This window comes from Ovis canadensis, chromosome 6 (assembly GCF_042477335.2).
Source record: "Ovis canadensis isolate MfBH-ARS-UI-01 breed Bighorn chromosome 6, ARS-UI_OviCan_v2, whole genome shotgun sequence".
Lineage (NCBI taxonomy): Eukaryota > Metazoa > Chordata > Mammalia > Artiodactyla > Bovidae > Ovis > Ovis canadensis.
The window spans coordinates 105,460,040-105,478,142 of NC_091250.1; the positions used below are offsets into that span (position 1 = coordinate 105,460,040).

General features: G+C 39.3%; 1 long non-coding RNA gene across 1 annotated transcript in view; it reads right to left on the reverse strand.

The window, feature by feature from the left end:
- Nucleotides 1–3,595: 3,595 nt before the first annotated feature.
- The window catches only part of LOC138442630 (uncharacterized), a 94,975-nt gene continuing 80,467 nt past the window's right edge, over nt 3,596–18,103 (reverse strand). The window contains exon 6 of the long non-coding RNA XR_011257793.1: nt 3,596–5,576. This is a non-coding gene — a long non-coding RNA (uncharacterized lncRNA). The remainder of the gene's footprint in view (nt 5,577–18,103) is intronic.

The following is an 18,103-nucleotide window of genomic DNA, read 5'->3' on the forward strand; positions in this document are numbered from 1 at the left end:
AGTGTAACCATTTTTAAGTGTAAAGTTCAGTTGCATTAGTACATTCACACTATTGTGAAACTATCACCTCTATCCATCTCCACAATGTTTTTATCGGCCCAAACTGAAGATTTGTACCAATGAAACAGCAACTCACCATTTCATCTAGTCCCTGGAGATGCTTCCTTTCTGTCTCTATGAACTCGATTAATCTAGATACCTTGTCTAAGTGGAATCATATCATTTTTGCCCTTTTGTGACTGCCTTATTTCACTTAGCATAGTGTCTTCAAGTTTCACCCGTGTTGTGACATGTGTCAGCATGCTACAGCACCACGTAGCATGTTTCGCCACCCTAAAACATCCCCTGTATTTCACCTACTGAAACCACTCACCTTCCCCACAGAAAGCCCCTGGCAAACACCGCTCTTTTTACTGTTTATTTTTCCTCTTCCAGAATGTCACGAAAATAGAAATAATACAGTATTATTTCAGAGTGATTTCTTTCACTTGGCAACATGGATGTCAAATGCATCCATGTCCTTGTGTGGCTCATTCTTTCTATCACTGAATAGTATTCTATCAAATGGATTCATCAGCTTATTTATGCGCTTGCCTATCAAAGCTTTCTTGTTTGTTTCCATTTCTGGCAAGTATAGATAAAACTGCTATAAACATTCAAGTTTTTTTTTTTTTAAGACATAGGTTTTTCAATCAGTTGGGTGAATACCTCAGAGTGTGATGGCTGGATAATATGGTAAGTCTATGTTTAGCCTTGTAAGGAACTAGCAAACTGTAATCCAAAGTGCTGTATCATTTTGCATTCCCACCAGCAATGAATGAGAGTTCCTCCTGTTCCTTATCTTTGCCAGTGTTTTCAGTTTTAGCCATTCTAAGAGGTGTATAGTGGTATTCATTGTTGTTTTAATTTGCAATGGATGGCATCATGGACTCAAATGGACATGAATTTGAGCAAACTCTGGGAGATGGCGAAGGACAGGGAAGCCTGATGTGCTGCAGTCTATGATGTCACAAAAAGTCAGACATCACCTAGCGACTGAACAACAACAGGAATGACAATGACAATGATATATCACATGGAGCATCTTTTCTTATGATTATTGGTCATCTCTATATCTTCTATATTAGAATGTCTGTTCAGATTTTTTTTTTTGCCCATTTTTTGAATTGGGTTACTTGTTTTTTTATTGATGAGTTTTAAGAGTTCTTAGTATGTTTGGGATATAAGTCATAAAAGCCTCATGAAAGTCACTCAGTTATGTCCAGCTCTTTGTGACCCCAAGGACTATACACTCCATGGAATTATCCAGGTCAGGATACTGGAGTGGGTAGCTTTTCCCTTCTCCAGGGGATCTTCCCAACCCAGGGATTGAACCCAGGTCTCTCACATTATAGGCAGATTTTTTTAACAGCTGAGCCACAAGGAAAGCCCTAAAAAGCCTCATAATTAATCTTTAATTAATTAAAATCTAGATATAGTGGGAAACTATTTAAAAATTCATGGTGCAAGTTTTTTAGAATACAGAGATGAGACAGAGCTCTTTTTCATACGGGGCTTATAATAAAGAGGACATAAGAGGAATAAGAAAAAATAGAAATAGCTCTTTAAGGGAGAATATACTACTACCACATAGTAATGTAGTCAAAAAATTATACTAGAGTTTACAGGAAAACAAGAGGGCTAAAGGGAGTTTGATAATCTAGTATCAATAGGAAGAGATGCTAAGACAGAGGAATAAAAAACAACTATTTTGAAGGTGGTAGAAACAGGAAACAAAACTTAAAGGATCGTACTTAAGAGCTGAAAGAAGAGAGAGAAGTGTGTTTTGATCAGAGGAAAACTGGGACTTTTTATCATTTGAATGGTTTCCTGCTTTTCTGTATGAATAACAAATAAATGTCATTTGGAAAATAAAAACACACATTAATCATAAAATAATTATGCAGTTGAATTTAATTAAGTATAATGATACTGGTATGCCTAACAGAAAACTTACTAAGACACAAAGCAGTGTAGTTGAAGTTTCAAAGTGTTCAACCCCAACTGGGCTAGGTTTCCTCTCAGCATAGGCACCGAGAATTTTCTATGAGCAGGATTGCTGCAATTTTAGACTGTGACTGGAAAGTACCTTTTTCCTCCCTCAAATTCCCCATCTACTCCCTTATGCCTGAAATTCTTTAGTGAGCATAACTGCCCTTTGACCCCATTAGACAATTGGATTAAAATGCCAAAAACAGTATTTCTGTCACCCAACCAGATATAAACTTTTACAGAAAGATGTGTGTGACTGAGATCAGGCTTCTTTTTTTCAGAGGAAAAGTATTTTAATAAAAGGAACATGCTAGAAGGAAAATGGAGAGATTTGGAGAAGACAGTTTGAAGAGGAAGACAAAGTCTCCTCCTCACAGCTTGCTCTTAAACATCCTTGACTATTAACTTCTGTGGCCATCCACCGCTTTGGTTTCATCGTAATGCTTCATGTTTTCATGTAAGAACGTATGGCTAGTTATCTATAGATCTATATATAGTATCAGATGAAGTCACCAGAATTTCAAAAGGAACATACTTTACCCACTAATTATCCTGTGCAAAACAAGAGATAAGCAGATAGAATACACAGGTGTGGCTTTACATTATATTTTATACTGACTAAACTTACAGGAAATAGGTTCCTTAAGTAATGATATCTTCCTTTAGGCTAATTCCCAGTACAGAGTTCCGGGAAATATTGCTCTTGTAGAAGTCACTTAGCTTTCTCTATGATCCTGCAACAGGGGCAAATAATTGATAATTCCTAAAAGTTCATTTCTGGTGCTTTTGGCTGTCTCTCTTTTCCATACATTCCCTTGCTATTAAGGTAGAGAATCTTTATTTTTATAGGACCCTAGAAGGGAGTGGAAACCTGTGGAAATATCTAAACATTTTTATATACTGCTTTTTCATCTGTGTTTTTAAAGAGAACACCAAATAGTATATTTTCTTTGATGTTAAGACAGTTTTGTTGCATGGTCAAGACGGCAAAATAATTATGAAAAACTGAGGGAAATTGTGAGATGTGAGCCAGACAGTAAGAAAAGATCATTGTGTACCAGGATGCCAGACTTGCTATAGGAACTCCTATTTTTGTGTGTTCCTGTATTTATTTTCACTTTACAGTTTTCTATTGTTTTTAAAAAATGCAGAATTATTTTTTAAAACAGATACATGTACATCTGTACAATTTTGGGGCCATTCCTCTGTGTGTTCTGGTGGTAAGACTATCCATCTGATTATTCAGGAGAGTCAGTTGTATTTGCTGTATCTGAAAGAGACAGTAAAGATCTTTATTAGTGCTCCCAGCCCCTAGTACATCTAATCTCACATTAGGTATGGCTATGCCCCTAATGTATCTTTTCTGTTTTTGAGAATGGATTAAGAATAGAGGTTGTGGGGGTGGTTTTGTTTATGCTGATGGTTGCCATAACAACCAACAATAACACATAGGGTCATGTCTCTGCTGCTGAATACTTAGATATCCTTGAGGAAATTCTCAACCTCAAAAGAAAATGGTTTTAGGAAGAATAGAAAGGACAGAATACACTTTAGCATACACCAATACAAGTTAGAAAACATTTTTTTTTACTAGAAAGAACCAGCATCCAAAGCTTCTAAGCCATTGAATAAAGCACACAAAGGGCTTGTTATCTACAGATGTAACAGAGAGTTTTCCTGTTTATGCAACTTATAAATGACTGAGGCTTCCACCCCTCTCTCTGACTTTGAATTTTTTCTCCCATTCACCTTGCATTGATTTACTCTACTTTAATTCTGGAAGAGTCTGCAATGCAGATGAGCAATTGAAGGGGCATAACTCATTAGCAAAATTGGCTTGTCAGGTAGCCCCCAAAGTGTACCTGTTTCTTAATTTGGGTCGAAAGCCCAGTAACAGGTCAATGAATTGGCTAGGTTTACAGTTTGAGTCAACCTTCTAAGATGGTTCAGGCTTCCCTAGTGGCTCAGCCCTTAACGAATCTGCCTGCAATGAGGGAGACCTGGGTTTGATCCCTGGGTTGGGAAGATCCCCTGGAGAAAGGAACGGCTACCCACTCTAGTATTCTGGCTGGGAGAATTCCACGGACTGTATAGTCCATGAGGTCACAAAGAATTGGACACGACTGAATGACTTGCACCTTCACTTTCTAAGATGGTTCAGTTTCTAGTCTTTCCCATATCAGCTGGTCCACCACTAAGTTGTGCTTTCAACTTGGTGAAGGCAAATACATGGAAACTGAGAATGTACTACTAATTCTTCAGTTTCTCTTGTCCTGTGGCTCACAGATTCCTGCCTTCCTGGCAGAAGGGAGACACCTCATGAGAGGCTAAGAAAGCATCATGGAGGAAGTGACATTTAAACAGAATCTCAAGGGGTAAGTAGGAATTTGTGATGTGAGTGCATTGATAATAGAAGGGATCAACAGTGTCATGGGAGAATGTACAACATCTTAGGAACTGTTAAAAAAACAATTGGTGTGGCTAGGGTATTAGCAGGGACAGATGGCTGCAATCACCATCTACAGTGATTTTGGAGGCACCCCTCCCCACCATCTACAGTGATTTTGGAGCGGAAGATAAAAGTCTTCCCCTGTTTACACTGTTTGCCCATCTATTTCCCATGAAGTGATGGGACCAGATGCCATGATCTTCGTTTTCTGAATGTTGAGCTTAAGCCAACTTTTTCTCTCTCCTCTTTCAACTTCATCAAGAGGCTCTTTAGTTCCTCTTCACTTTCTGCCATAAGGGTGGTGTCATCTGCATATCTGAGGTTATTGATATTTCTCCCAGCAATCTTGATTCCTTGTGCTTCTTTCACCCCAGCGTTTCTCATGATGTACTCTGCATGGAAGTTAAATAAGCAGGGGGACAATATACAGCCTTGATGTACTCCTTTTCCTATTTGGAACCAGTCTGTTGTTCCATGCCCAGTTCTAACTGTTTCTTCCTGACCTGCATATAGGTTTCCCAAGAGGCAGGTCAGGTGGTCTGGTATTCCCATCTCTTTCAGAATTTTACACAGTTTATTGTGATCCACACAGTCAAAGGCTTTGGCATAGTCAATAAAGCAGAAATAGATGTTTTTCTGGAACTCTCTTGCTTTTGTGTTGATCCAGCTGATGTTGGCAATTTGATCTCTGGTTCCTCTGCCTTTTCTAAAACCAGCTTGAACATCTGGAAGTTTACGGTTCACATACTGCTAAAGCCTGGCTTGGAGAATTTTGAGCATTACTTTACTAGTGTGTGAGATGAATGCAATTGTGTGTTTGAGCATTCTTTGTCATTGCCTTTCTTTGGGATTGGAATGAAAACTGACCTTTTCCAGTCCTGTGGCCACAGCTGAGTTTTCCAAATTTGCTGGCATATTGAGTGCAGCACTTTCACAGCATCATCTTTGAGGATTTGAAATAGCTCAACTGGGATTCCATCATCTCCACTAGCTTTGTTCATAGTGATGCTTCCTAAGGCCTACTTGACTTCACATTCCAGGGTGTCTGGCTCTGGGTGAGTGATCACACCATTGTGATTAACTGGGTTGTGAAGCTCTAGAATGCAAATAAGGGAGTTAGTTTTTTTAGTAAAATTATCATCTTGACATCTATTTTTTGAGATATATTTTTAATTCAAAAGTAAAAGGGCAAAAAGAGAAAACTAGATATTTTATCAGTATTAGATATTTTATTGGTAACAAATTACTTTGCCTTATCTCACCACTGATCACAATTGACACCTTGATCTAATGGGAGGGCAGAAAGCTGTTTAATCTTGTGGGTTTCGATATAAGGTTTTAAAAAGGAAGTAAGATGATCACTTTTAGTTCTTTAATTTTAACTGGTGATGGTAGTCAGCTGTACTCAAGGAAGGAGAGTTGATTGCAAGAAAATCATGTGTTGAAAACTGTAGAAATCTTTGGGGAGGGATGATAGAATCCTGAATGGCAGTGGAAGTGGAAATATGCAGGAGAGGAGATTTGAAAAGCATACGTTGGTATCTGTTTCTTCTGAGAGATCAATAAAAACTAAATGAGAGAGACTAAAAGGAAATGCCTTGGTTCCCTTTTAAGGCTATTTGTAATGTTAACCATAGCAATTTTAATAAAGACAGAAGTCATATTGTCATAAAATTGGGAGCAAATGAAAGAGAAATTGATAGAGAAAAAACATTATAAAACTGGTTATGAGGGAAGGAGCAAGACTGGCTGATGACCAAAGGGAGTTGTAGGGTCAAGAGGAGTTTTGGTAAAGATGGAACTTTGAATAGATTTACGTGAGAAAAGCAAGGAATAAATTAATTGGAGAACTAAGATAACTGATGAAGTAAAGTCCCAGAGAAATTAAAGAACAGGATTCAAGTTAAAAATTACCCACGTGGATGGTGTTTCAGATACCAAATCCCTGCTATGACAGGAAATAAAGTAAGGGTAGGGGCTGGTATAGCTAGATGGAGAGATGAGAAAAGGGCAGTTAACTGTATGGTCTCTTGAGGTAAAAATGAAGATCATTTGCCAAAAATGAGAGGGGGAGTCATGGTAGGTGGGGGGCTTAATGGTTGCTATTGCCTTTATTCACTTTCCTTCTGATAACCAGACCTTGATTTCCCTCTAAGAAACCACTTCAACCCCCCTCCAACCCCCATTCTCAGTCCATGTACTTTATGAAAGTTGAATCCACTCTAGGCACTTGACTTAGGTCTGGTCAATCAGAATTCACGTTCTTCTGCAAAAATGCTTGACTCAGGGACATATTTGAACCTTAATGGAACAAAAAGGGAAATTTTGCTGGGAAATACACTGGATGAAATTAGGAAGATAGAGGAAGGGAAATCACCTGACCATCAACTTGCAAGTACATGGAACCCAAGAATGGAGCCAGCACCAGGAGGGTGGGGCCAAGAAACCAGGCTTGGTGACTGACAGCGGTTGGGTCCTGGGATCGGCTAGACTTGACACTAACTCTTAACTGAGATATTTAGTTAAGCAGCAAATAAATTCCCTTTTCTCAGGAAGTTAGTTTGGTTGAATTTTCTGACACATAAAACATAAATTATAACTGAGTAGGAAAGCTGGAAACAGTGATTATAGGGGTGAGTAAAAGAGATGCCAAGGGGAAGAAGAAATTATTCCCAGGCAGAAATAAGGCACCCATTCATTATGCCTGATATTATCTTTAAGTTTTCCATAAATTTCCAAAGTAAAAAAAAAAATAAGATCTTAACTGCAGTTCTCAGGAAGACTTGGGTTTCTAAATCTCCTCTTATGAAATAATGTAATCTACAACAATATCAGATTTGCTGAGCTTCCCATTTCACTTTATACTTGTAAAAGAAGGTGTTTCATTGTTTACTTAAACATTAAAAAAATAAATAAACATTATGAGACATATTATGGTTTTCACATATGAAATCAACAAGCCCATAGAATTTGCCTTGGCAGTTAGTTATGGTCGTACTACAAAGTGTGATGGTTCCAGCTTACCCCACTCCTAATATCAATTCCCACATCTGTCTTCTTTTCTCCCTCCTTCCCACAAATATACTTTGATGGCTTACCTAAGGGCTAGCCATTTGATCAAGGACAATGGATAAAATGAAATGCAAGCAGACACAGTCTTCCAAGACACTTTGGGACTTGGGACACAGTCATGAGATTCATAGTTTGTCCGTCAGCAAGCTAGTAATAAAGCCCCCCCCCTCCAAAAAAAAAAAGATTGCAGCCATGAAATTAAAAGACACTTACTTCTTGGAAGGAAAGTTATGACCAACCTAGACAGCATATTAAAAAGCAGAGACATTACTTTGTCAACAAAGGTCCATCTAGTCAAGGCTATGGTTTTTTCTATCATCATGTATGAATGTGAGAGTTGGACTATAAAGAAACCTGAGTGCTAAAGAATTGATGCTTTTGAACTGTGGTGTTGGAGAAGACTCTTGAGAGTCCCTTGGACTGCAAGGAGATCCAACCAGTGCATCCTGAAGGAGATCAGTCCTGGGTGTTCACTGGAAGGACTGATGTTGAAGCTGAAACTCCAATACTTTGGCTACCTCATGCGAAGGGCTGACTCATTTGAAAAGACCCTGATGCTGGGAAAGATTGAGTGCAGAAGGAGAAGGGGATGACAGAGGATGAGATGATTGGCTGGCATCACTGACTCAATGGACATGAGTTTGGGTGAACTCTGGGAGTTGGTGATGGACAGGGAAGCCTGGCGTGCTGAGGTTCATCAGGTCACAAAAAGTCGAACACAACTGAGTGACTGAACTGAACTGAAGCTAGTAATAATACACACAACATATTGCAACTATTAAAGTATTGTAAGGAAAACACATCTTCTTCTGCATGTACAAGAAACAAAAGTTTAAAAGACAATACTTACCTTTACCATGTGCAAACCACTCTGACATTTTTGTTCCCATTCTATTTTCTTTTTTAAAAAAATGCTGATTGTAATTTCCTATGTTTACTTCATAACCTACTACCATGGGGAGATTTGGCTTAGTCAGAAAAGTTAGAGAACTCTTCCCTAAGGAAATGATGATTGAGCTGAGGTCAACAGATGAGTAAGAGTTAGTTAGGTTAAGGAAGGGAAAAAAGAGTCATCAGAGGATTTAGCAAGTGCAAAACCAAGGGGCAAGAGGAAGTGGATGTGTACTCGGGACTGAGGAAAGCCAGTGTTTGGTTGCAGTGCCTTGTGAAGGGAACAGATGCCTTATGATGTGGAAAGACAGATGGCCAACACCAGAAAGGATCCTTCAAGCCATGCTGTGGACTGTTGCCTTCGAGAACAATATGATGGCATTGAAGACTTATTCTTTGAAAATATTGTATGAGCTAACTGTGCAAAAAATGTGTAGAACACTTAGGGTGAGGGAAAACCTTAGCTTACATTTGAGTAGATGGCAGTTTATATGGAGAGAAGTATCTTTTTAGCACTAAAAAGTAATTCCTAATGTAACATAAACAGATGCTTATAGTTCTAATTCCCAAACACCCTGGGAAGTTTATTGATAATGTAGATTCCTGTGTTCTACTTGCAAAAATCTTGATTTGATGAGTTTTTTTTAGGATTCTGGTATGCATACATATTTTAAAGTCCCATGAAAATTCTGATGTGCAGTGAAGATATATTAATAGAACTATTAAGGGGGTGCCTCTCTTCTTTATTCTATACTCATTTCCATGAGTGACCCAATCCAGTTCTTTAACTGTAAATGCTATCCCAAATTTATATAATTTAAGTCAAACTTCTCTGTTGAACTACATATGACTATATGCAGCTGTTCAATACTTTACATCTTTACTTGGAATTTATAACCTTAGAAAGATCAACATAAAACTTTAAATCCCAAGCCACTTCCCATCCAGTCTTCTTCTGTGTTTCCCTGTCTCTGTGATGGTAACTCCATGCTTCCACTTGATCAAGCTAATCTCAGAGCCATCCTTAGTATATCATGTATTTCTTGCCACACAGTCAATTCACTAGCAAGTCCTGTCAGCTCTACCTTTCAAAGACACCTTTACCTAATGACTTTTCACCAGCTTCAAGGCTTCCACTACAAATGCAAGCATTATTATCTTGTGCCTGAACTGCTGTAAAATCCTATGCACTGGTCTCCTTTCATCTTTGTTTGTTCGATTTCACACTGTGCATGGTAAACCCTGAAAAAGACAGGTAATTTAACTCTTCTGTTAAAAAAATCTTCCAAATGGCTTTATAGTTCAGCTAGAGGAAATTCAAAGTTCTCATATCCTACAAGGCACAAACCTTTCAACCTCACCATCTCAAACTGCTTTTACTAGTAATTACAGCCATACTGATCCTTAAATATGTCATAGAACTCCTGTCTTAGGATCTTTGCACCTGATAGTCTCTCTGCCTGGAGTACTATTTCTCCTAGAACTAGCAAATTTGTCCGTCACTTCTGTCAGTGTTTTGCTGAAATATAGTTATGATAGACTCTTTCTTAAATCACTCTATATAATTTGTATATAGACACATTATGTATATTGTGTGTGTGTGTGTATATATATATAAACTTGTCGATTGTGTATATATTTGTTTATGTTAACATATTTATTTATGTATGTATACATATATATAATTTGTCAACAGTCACTCTCAATAGTGACTGGTCCTTGAGAGGGAAACTTTGGCCTATTGCTGTATCTTCAGTAACAGGAGAATTTCTTGGTAGAATCTCAATAAATATTTGAGGAATGAATGAATGGCATAGAAAAAGAAGAGACAGTGAGACAGACATGGAGGAGTGGATGGAGATAGGTTTCAAGAGCATGCAATGTTCACAGAGGCATCTCTGGACCACCTGCCTGCCATTAGAAATGGTCAACCCCCATCCTCCTTGGCAGGCAAGGTTGTGTATATGCAAACTGAACTTTAGGAGAGACAAGGAAGACTATCAGGTAGAGTTACCTGTATTGACTCTGCTGTCAGACAGTCTGATCCTGAACTCCAGTTCTACCACATTCCTGTGTGACTTTAATCAAGTCACCCAACCTCTTCAAACCTGTATACAGTCAGTCAGTCAGTTCAGTCGCTCAGTCATGTCCAACTCTTTGCGACCCAATGAATTGCAGTATACCAGGCCTCCCTGTCCATCACCAACTCCCAGAGTTCACTCAAACTCATGTCCACTGAGTCAGTGATGCCATCCAGCCATCTCATCCTCTGTCATCCCCTTCTCCTCCTGCCCCCAATCCCTCCCAGCATCAGGGTCTTTTCCAATGAGTCAGCTCTTCACATGAGGTGGCCAAAATATTGGAGTTTCAGCTTCAGCATCAGTCCTTCCAATGAACACCCAGGACTGATCTCCTTTAGGATGGACTGGTTGGACCTCCTTGCAGTCCAAGGGACTCTCAAGAGTCTCCTCCAACATTAAAGTTCAAAAGCATCAATTCTTCAGCACTCAGTTTTCTTCACAGTCCAACTCTCACATCCATACATGACCACTGGAAAAACCATAACCTTGACTAGATAGACCTTTGTTGGCAAAGTAATGTCTCTGCTTTTCAATATGCTATCTAGGTTGGTCATAACTTTTCCTTCAAGGAGTAAGCATCTTTTAATTTCATGGATGCAGTCACCATCTGCAGTGATTTTGGAGCCCCAAAAAATAAAGTGTGACGCTTACCCCTAAAGGAACTACGTGAATTCTTGAGGAGAGGATTAAGTGAAGATAATTTATACATTGTATTGGCACAAAGAAGTTATCCTCAAATAGTAACTATTGTTCATTATCATATGGTAAAAAAGTAGAATGGGGCTAGTGAGTGGTGGGATAATGAAAGAAAGAGCAAAGAGGATCAGAAGATTCAAGATGTTGGGCTTACTCTGTAGCAGATATTTAGATAACAAAAGTCTTTCTCACCTATTAAAATGCTTATTTAAAGTAAGAGGTTTTGAATAAAACACCAGTTGTCACAATCTTTCTAGTGTTGACCTAGTGAGAACTTTAGATTTCATGAATAGAGGTAAGGAAGGTACAATCAGTTCAAATGTCAGATGAAAAGAGGAAGGTAGTTGAGAAAAACAAAAAAACTGATTTAGCAGAGGATTTAGTGCGTCATGTTACACCACATCCTGTTATTTTTGTAGGCTGTTAACCAGTATCATGTATCCCAGCAGCACAAGGACAGTTAAGACTAATTTTACTCGACATCAGCAATCATTGCCAGGGACAAGCACCTTCTGCTTTAGTCGATATGGCCATCAAATGATCTAGAAAAATACAAGCAAGGAATCTCTTGATAACCAGCATTCAGAGAAATGATAGATGGATTATAGCATCATATAGATACAGAACTTTATTTCTACATTCAATCACAATAATAAAAAGACCCAAAATTCTGTAAGATGTTTTTATATACTAACTCTGCTATGTCTCTCGTTTCTTATTTCCCCAATATACTGCTGTTGCTGCTGCTAAGTCGCTTCAGTCCGACTCTGTGCGACCCCATAGATGGCAGCCCACCAGACTCCCCCATCCCTGGGATTCTCCAGGCAAGAATACTGGAGTGGGTTGCCATTTCCTTCTCCAATGCATGAAAGAGAAAAGTGAAAATGAAGTCACTCAGTTGTGTCCGACTTCGCAACCCCATGGACTGCAACCTACCAGGCTCCTCCATCCATGGGATTTTCCAAGCAAGAGTACTTGAGTGGGGTGCCATTGCCTTCTCTACCCCAATATATGGCACCTTTAATAGATTTGTAAAACTCCTAATTTGGAGTAAGAAATGGCAACCCACTCTAGTGTTCTTGCCTTGAAAATTATATGAATGGAAGAACCTGACAGGTTACACTCCATGGGGTTAAAAAGAGTCGGACATGACTAAGAGACTGAACATGCAAATCTCCTATTAGCTCATATCCAGTGGTATCATTTAAGGTTTCCATGATTCAAAAGAATGCTTAAATAGATTTAGAGCCAGTTCACAATTTTAATATGTATCAAAACATTAAATGCTAAAATATATATCACAGGTATCAATATGATCAAGGCAATCAGATTGGTGAAAACTCTCTCAGAAATGGCTGATCACAGACACGGAAATGTGCAACTGGGCATTAATGTTGTTTTGAATTGGGGCTCTATGATTTGGCGCTGCAACATCTCATACTACAAAGTCAACAGATAGGCCATTCTTACCTCTCTCATTAAGTGCCAGGGGTTTTCTACAAACCCCAATAGCTAGATACGTTGATGAGTAACAAAGGAATCCTTAAGTCAGACACTGAAGACAAAAATACTGATTGTTGGACATGAAACAATTTTTTCATTGTAAAATTCAACATTTAAATCACATCAGCTATGGGACTCCAGGGAAATGTCTCCCCTCTGAAGATGGCTGGAATGAAGTTCATGGAAAGTCTCCCTCTAAGCATGTCCACCATAGAGGAAGAGGGCCTTTACCACCCCATCTTGAGATGCGTCGCTGTAGTTTACATAAAAGAGCCATCAGCCAACAGGCGCTGGGCCAGGATGAAGTCTGGAACCAGCCTTAGAGCTAAGTGGACCAGCACCTCAGGAAGGTCTTTCTGAGATAAGAAGGGACAAAGAAAGAAGTGAATGAGGCTGTCTTAATGATAAATAAGGAGGAAATTTTCTGGTCCTTTTTGACTCCTTACACAAAACAAACTGTTGGCCTAGACACTGAGGAAGAACAAGAAAAAGGCTAGCATGAAACACACTGCCACAGCACATTATCTTTATACAGTGCTGTTCCGAATCCTGATAAATCAAATATAACCAGTGCAACTTAACTGCCTGGAGACAAACACATCCGAAAATGGTTTAGCGGTGAAGGATGATGTAAATTCATCAGTCATTTCTAGGGAATAGCAGATTTTGTAACTTAATAGCATCTAACACACCAAATGCCTACCTAACTTAGTATAGCCTTGATGCTTATGTTGAAGATTTTCAACATTGTGTATTACAGGGGCTCACATGATGTCTCAGGCATAAGAGAGGAGTTGCATCTCCCCATCTCAGATATACTATCTGTTGGTAGCATTAGTGGGAGCATCCTTCCCATGGCTGCCACACTGTAACATAAGAGGTTCTATGAACTGAGAGAAGCAAAAGGTCATATTGACCCATCCTATATCTGCTGGTCTTGACAGTACCACCAAGAGATGATGGGGCATCTCTTAAACCACCTTTCTTCCTGCATCAGAGCCCTTAGAGGAATATATATTTAAAGATAAGGAGACTAGGTTTTGTGGGAACTGTCCAACATATCAGGGGAGGAAGATCCCTAGGCTAACCTATAAATCAGGGCCAGTGATCACCAAATTTTAAAAGCAAACCCCAAAGAGGAAATTTTTTCTCTAGCTAGAAGCCTCAGCTTTTCCTTAGCTTTCAGGTAGGCTTCTATGAAGTTTGGGCTATAGTTCAGGCTCAGTAATTGGATAGGTCTTAACATTCATGGCAGAATTGCTGAAGTATCAAAAACTGTACTGGTAGTTATAGAATTATATCTTTCAGATAGGGGCTCAATCTTCCCTGGTAGCTTAGACGGTAGAGCTTCTGACTGTAATGTGGGAGACCTGGGTTCGATCCCTGGGTCTGGAAGATCCCCTGGAGAAGGAAATGGCAACCCACTCCAGTACTCTTGCCTGGAAAATCCCATGGATGGAGGAGCCTACATGGTCTGTAGTCTGGTAGGCTACAGACCATGGGGTCACAAAGAGTTGGACATGACTGAGCAACTTCACTGGTTCAATCATCCTAGAGAAATACAGGCAGAATAATTAAATGAGAAGGACACTGATGCGAATCTGTTGCAAATGTCTTCCTATAGAAGTTGTTCAGTGACCAAAGATTTTCTGGCATACTGCTGTCCATGAGGTTGCAAAGAGTCGGACATGACTGAGTGACTGAATTGAACTGATAGAAGTTTTTCAGTGACCAAAGATTATCAATACCTCTGAGACTCTGGCCTGGATATTTAGAATTTGGAGACGAGAAGGAAAGAAAATGGAAGAGAAAGAAAGTGAACAAAAGAAGGGATATGGATATTTAATTCTTAAAATACTCACTAAATATCAGGGAGAAGTAGAAACCTCTTAGGAGTGGATACTGAAAAAGCTGTTTCTGAGGATAGTGGCGAGAGGAGCAACAAAGCAGATTCTGGTAGATAAAGTTCTCTAAGAAAATATGAGATCAGATGCTAGCAGCAGCTAAGTGCTTCTTTGGAGACATACTTGAATTGAGAATGTGAGTGACCATCCCGTTTCTCTGTTCTTCAGCAGGAGTAATTAGAAATTGGGAGAAGCAAGAGGGGAAGTAGTATTAGACCCTTAAAATAGGGACTAAAGAAGACCACAAAATCAGTCCTGGGATCTCAGCTCATATCTTGGTTATAGGTTCTGAAGTCTTGACAGCGTGTTGAAGGCATGCCTTCCACATGAAAAGCTTTGAGGGTTGTGGGTAACCAGGATTCCTTCCCTAAATGGAGGGTACATATACTCAGTTCTTGAAAGACCAAAATCCAGTGGCATGCTTGTGTCTCTGCTAACTCCACAAAGCAACTTAGTTATCTATCTGAGGAACCACTGTTTAGAACTAAGAACACGGCCTCTCAGAAACGGTTAGAAAGGTGCCATAGGGATAGAAAAGGTTTCATCTAATGACAAATTAGACTCTGAACCACTAAAGTCTTTACTCTAACTATATGCCTCTATCAGTTAAAAAGCAGAGGATAGAAGGACCTTTCCTGATTTTTCCCTTCCTATCATTAAAATTATGAGGGAACAGTCTTGCTTCTCATACAAAGGTAGTGATCAAAATGTTTGTATAATGCATTAGTAAATTAGCAACAATAGACCTTTGCGGTTTGAGCTCTGGTGTTTTTCAAGGGAGGGTACATTATAGAGAGACTGTAATTCTTTGAAGAAATTGTAAAATTGTAACATTAAAGGAAGAGATGGCCATGGGTACCTCATTGCAAGGGCATTCAACGTGAACTATAATGACATTGACAAGACTATTTTTATCTTCTCTAAGGTCCTGATACCATATCACCAGAGTAGTCTAAGGAAAAAATTAATCACATTGGCTGCTAGAAGTTAGAGGTGAGGAGAAAGGAAAAGTGTCAATAATTCCATTTTATCTTGAATATCTTTATAGAAGGCCCCTCAAATTGAGTCTAAACAGTTTTTAATTAAGGAAGCTTCATTACCTGTGGATAGTAGGGTATATTGAAGGGAAATTCATGACAAGGGTTACTGTACTTTCAGTACATGAAATGAATGTTGGCTATTCGCAAGGCAAATAAGACATCAAAATGTTAAATGACACATGGAAGTGTTAATAGAAATCTTGGATAACTGCTTAGAGACTAATGATTTAAAACATCTGTTAAAAAGTTGCTGGCTAACAGTTGCCTAGCTGCTGAGGCTATTTAGTTTCTAAGTCATGTCTGACTCTTTGCAACACTATGGACTGTAGCCCATCAGGCAGCTAGAAGAGTTATAAGATCCCACGATTCCAATGCCTCACTAACTGAAAAAGAAGTCTGGAAAAAGGCACGTGAATGTCTGTTGAGTATGATACTCTTCTTAAAAATGCTTTTTATTTAACTGCCCCAGGTCTTAGTTGTGGCACAAGTGATCTTCAGTCTTTGCTGTGGGCATGTGGGTGAGTGCATGCTCAGTTGCTTCGGTCGTGCCTGACTCTTTGCGACCCTATGGGCTGTAACTAACCAGGCTCCTCTGTCCATGGGATTCTCCAGGCAAGAATACTGGAGTGGGTTTCCATGCCCTCTTCCAGGGGATCTTCCCCACCCAGGGATTGAACTCGTGTATCTTATGTCTCTTGCACTGGCAGGCAGATTCTTTGCCACTAGCACCACCTGAGAAGCTCATGGCATGTAGGATCTTTTTTTTTTTTTTTTTCAGTTGTTCTGTGGGAATTGTTAGTTGTGGCATATGGGACCTAGTTCCCCAAGTAGATTTTAAACATGGGCCCCCTATATTGGGAGAGTGGAGTCTTAGCCATTGGACCACTAGGAAAGTTTTGAGTCTGACTCTGTTAATTGTCTATCTAAAGCTGAGTAAAAAGCTGTCCCCCATGTCAAGCAAAGCTAATGTTTTGACTTGCTACAAAATTGGTGTTCATACTTGAGACACTATTATCATGCGTGCACCAACAGGTGATAAGAAACAGGGGAAACCCACTTTGTCTTCTCAGTGGAATTTCTTTTGCATTTAAATAGATGTTTCAGGAAATGTTATCAGAAGTCCTCAGTAGGTTTCAGCACCTCATGAACTGGGTGCTTTGTGGTGAAATCCAGCTAGAGGAGGTACTGTAACCCAAGAAACACGTAGGGGCAGTGAAAGCAGACATATCTTGCTTCAGCTGCAGCAGTTTTCATAAAAGCATCCACTGTTCAGCATGGCAAGTGGGTGGCAGCAATGAAAGCCATGGTGTCTGTGACCAGAGAGGAAGCTTGGGTTGTCTTCATCAGCCCCATGCTGCTGTGTGTTTAGGATATTCTTCTTGATGAACATCTTCTGATCCTGCCAGAAATTTTGTTACCTCCCAGTATCTTTTTAACACATTTGTTTTTTTGCTTATATTGTGATTTGTTCTTTGTAACTAATGACATTATTATCTTCAGCAAGATGTTAGGATCACTCTGGGAATTTTTTTTTTTTTTTTTTTTTGCCTTCTAGGTGTACAGAGAATAGTAGCATTTGTTTTGCAGGATATTATAAAAATTACTTAAAAATTGATATGAACTAATGTGCCAGATTCTAGAGAAGATGAGAAAGCTTGGGTAATGCAGAAAGAAGGAAATGACTTAAATACGAGGATAAGGGAATTCCCCAGTGGTCCAGCATTTAGAACACCATGCTTTCACTGCCGATGGCCCAGGTTCGATTCCTGGTCAGGGGACTAAAAATCCCACAAACCAGGTGGTGCAGCCAAAAAAAAAAATAAGTGTTTAAAGTTAAAAAACAAAACAAAAAAACATGAGGATAAATCCAGTACTTTGACACCAGAGACCACTGTATATTGGGGTCCTCAAGGCACTGTTCTGGACCATGATTTCTTTCCAGATTTCTCTCCATGTAGATTCCACACGTAGTTCTCTGTGCTGATGTCTCCCATACAACAGTTACAGCACAGACACTTCCCTGAGTTCCACACTGATATACAGCTACCTCCTTGACAATTCCACTTGGATATTTCACAGGTATTTGAATTTTTTTCTGCTTAAGAGAGAATTCTTAATTCTACTACCATCTAAACATGTTCCTTCCCCAGTCTTTCCCCAGTTCCTTCCCCATCAATAAATGGCATCTCAGTACACTCAATTATTTTCATTAAACCACTAGGAATAATTCTTGAATTTTTGTTTGTTCATTCGCTGAGTCATGTTTAGCTCTGTGTGACCCCATGGACTGCAGAATGCCAAGCTTCCCTGTCCTTCACTATCTCCCTGAGTTTGCTCAAACTCATGTTCATTGACTCAGTGACACCACCCAACCTTCTCATCTTCTCTTGTCCCCTTTTCCTTTCCCAGCATCAGGGGCTTTTCCAATGAGTCATC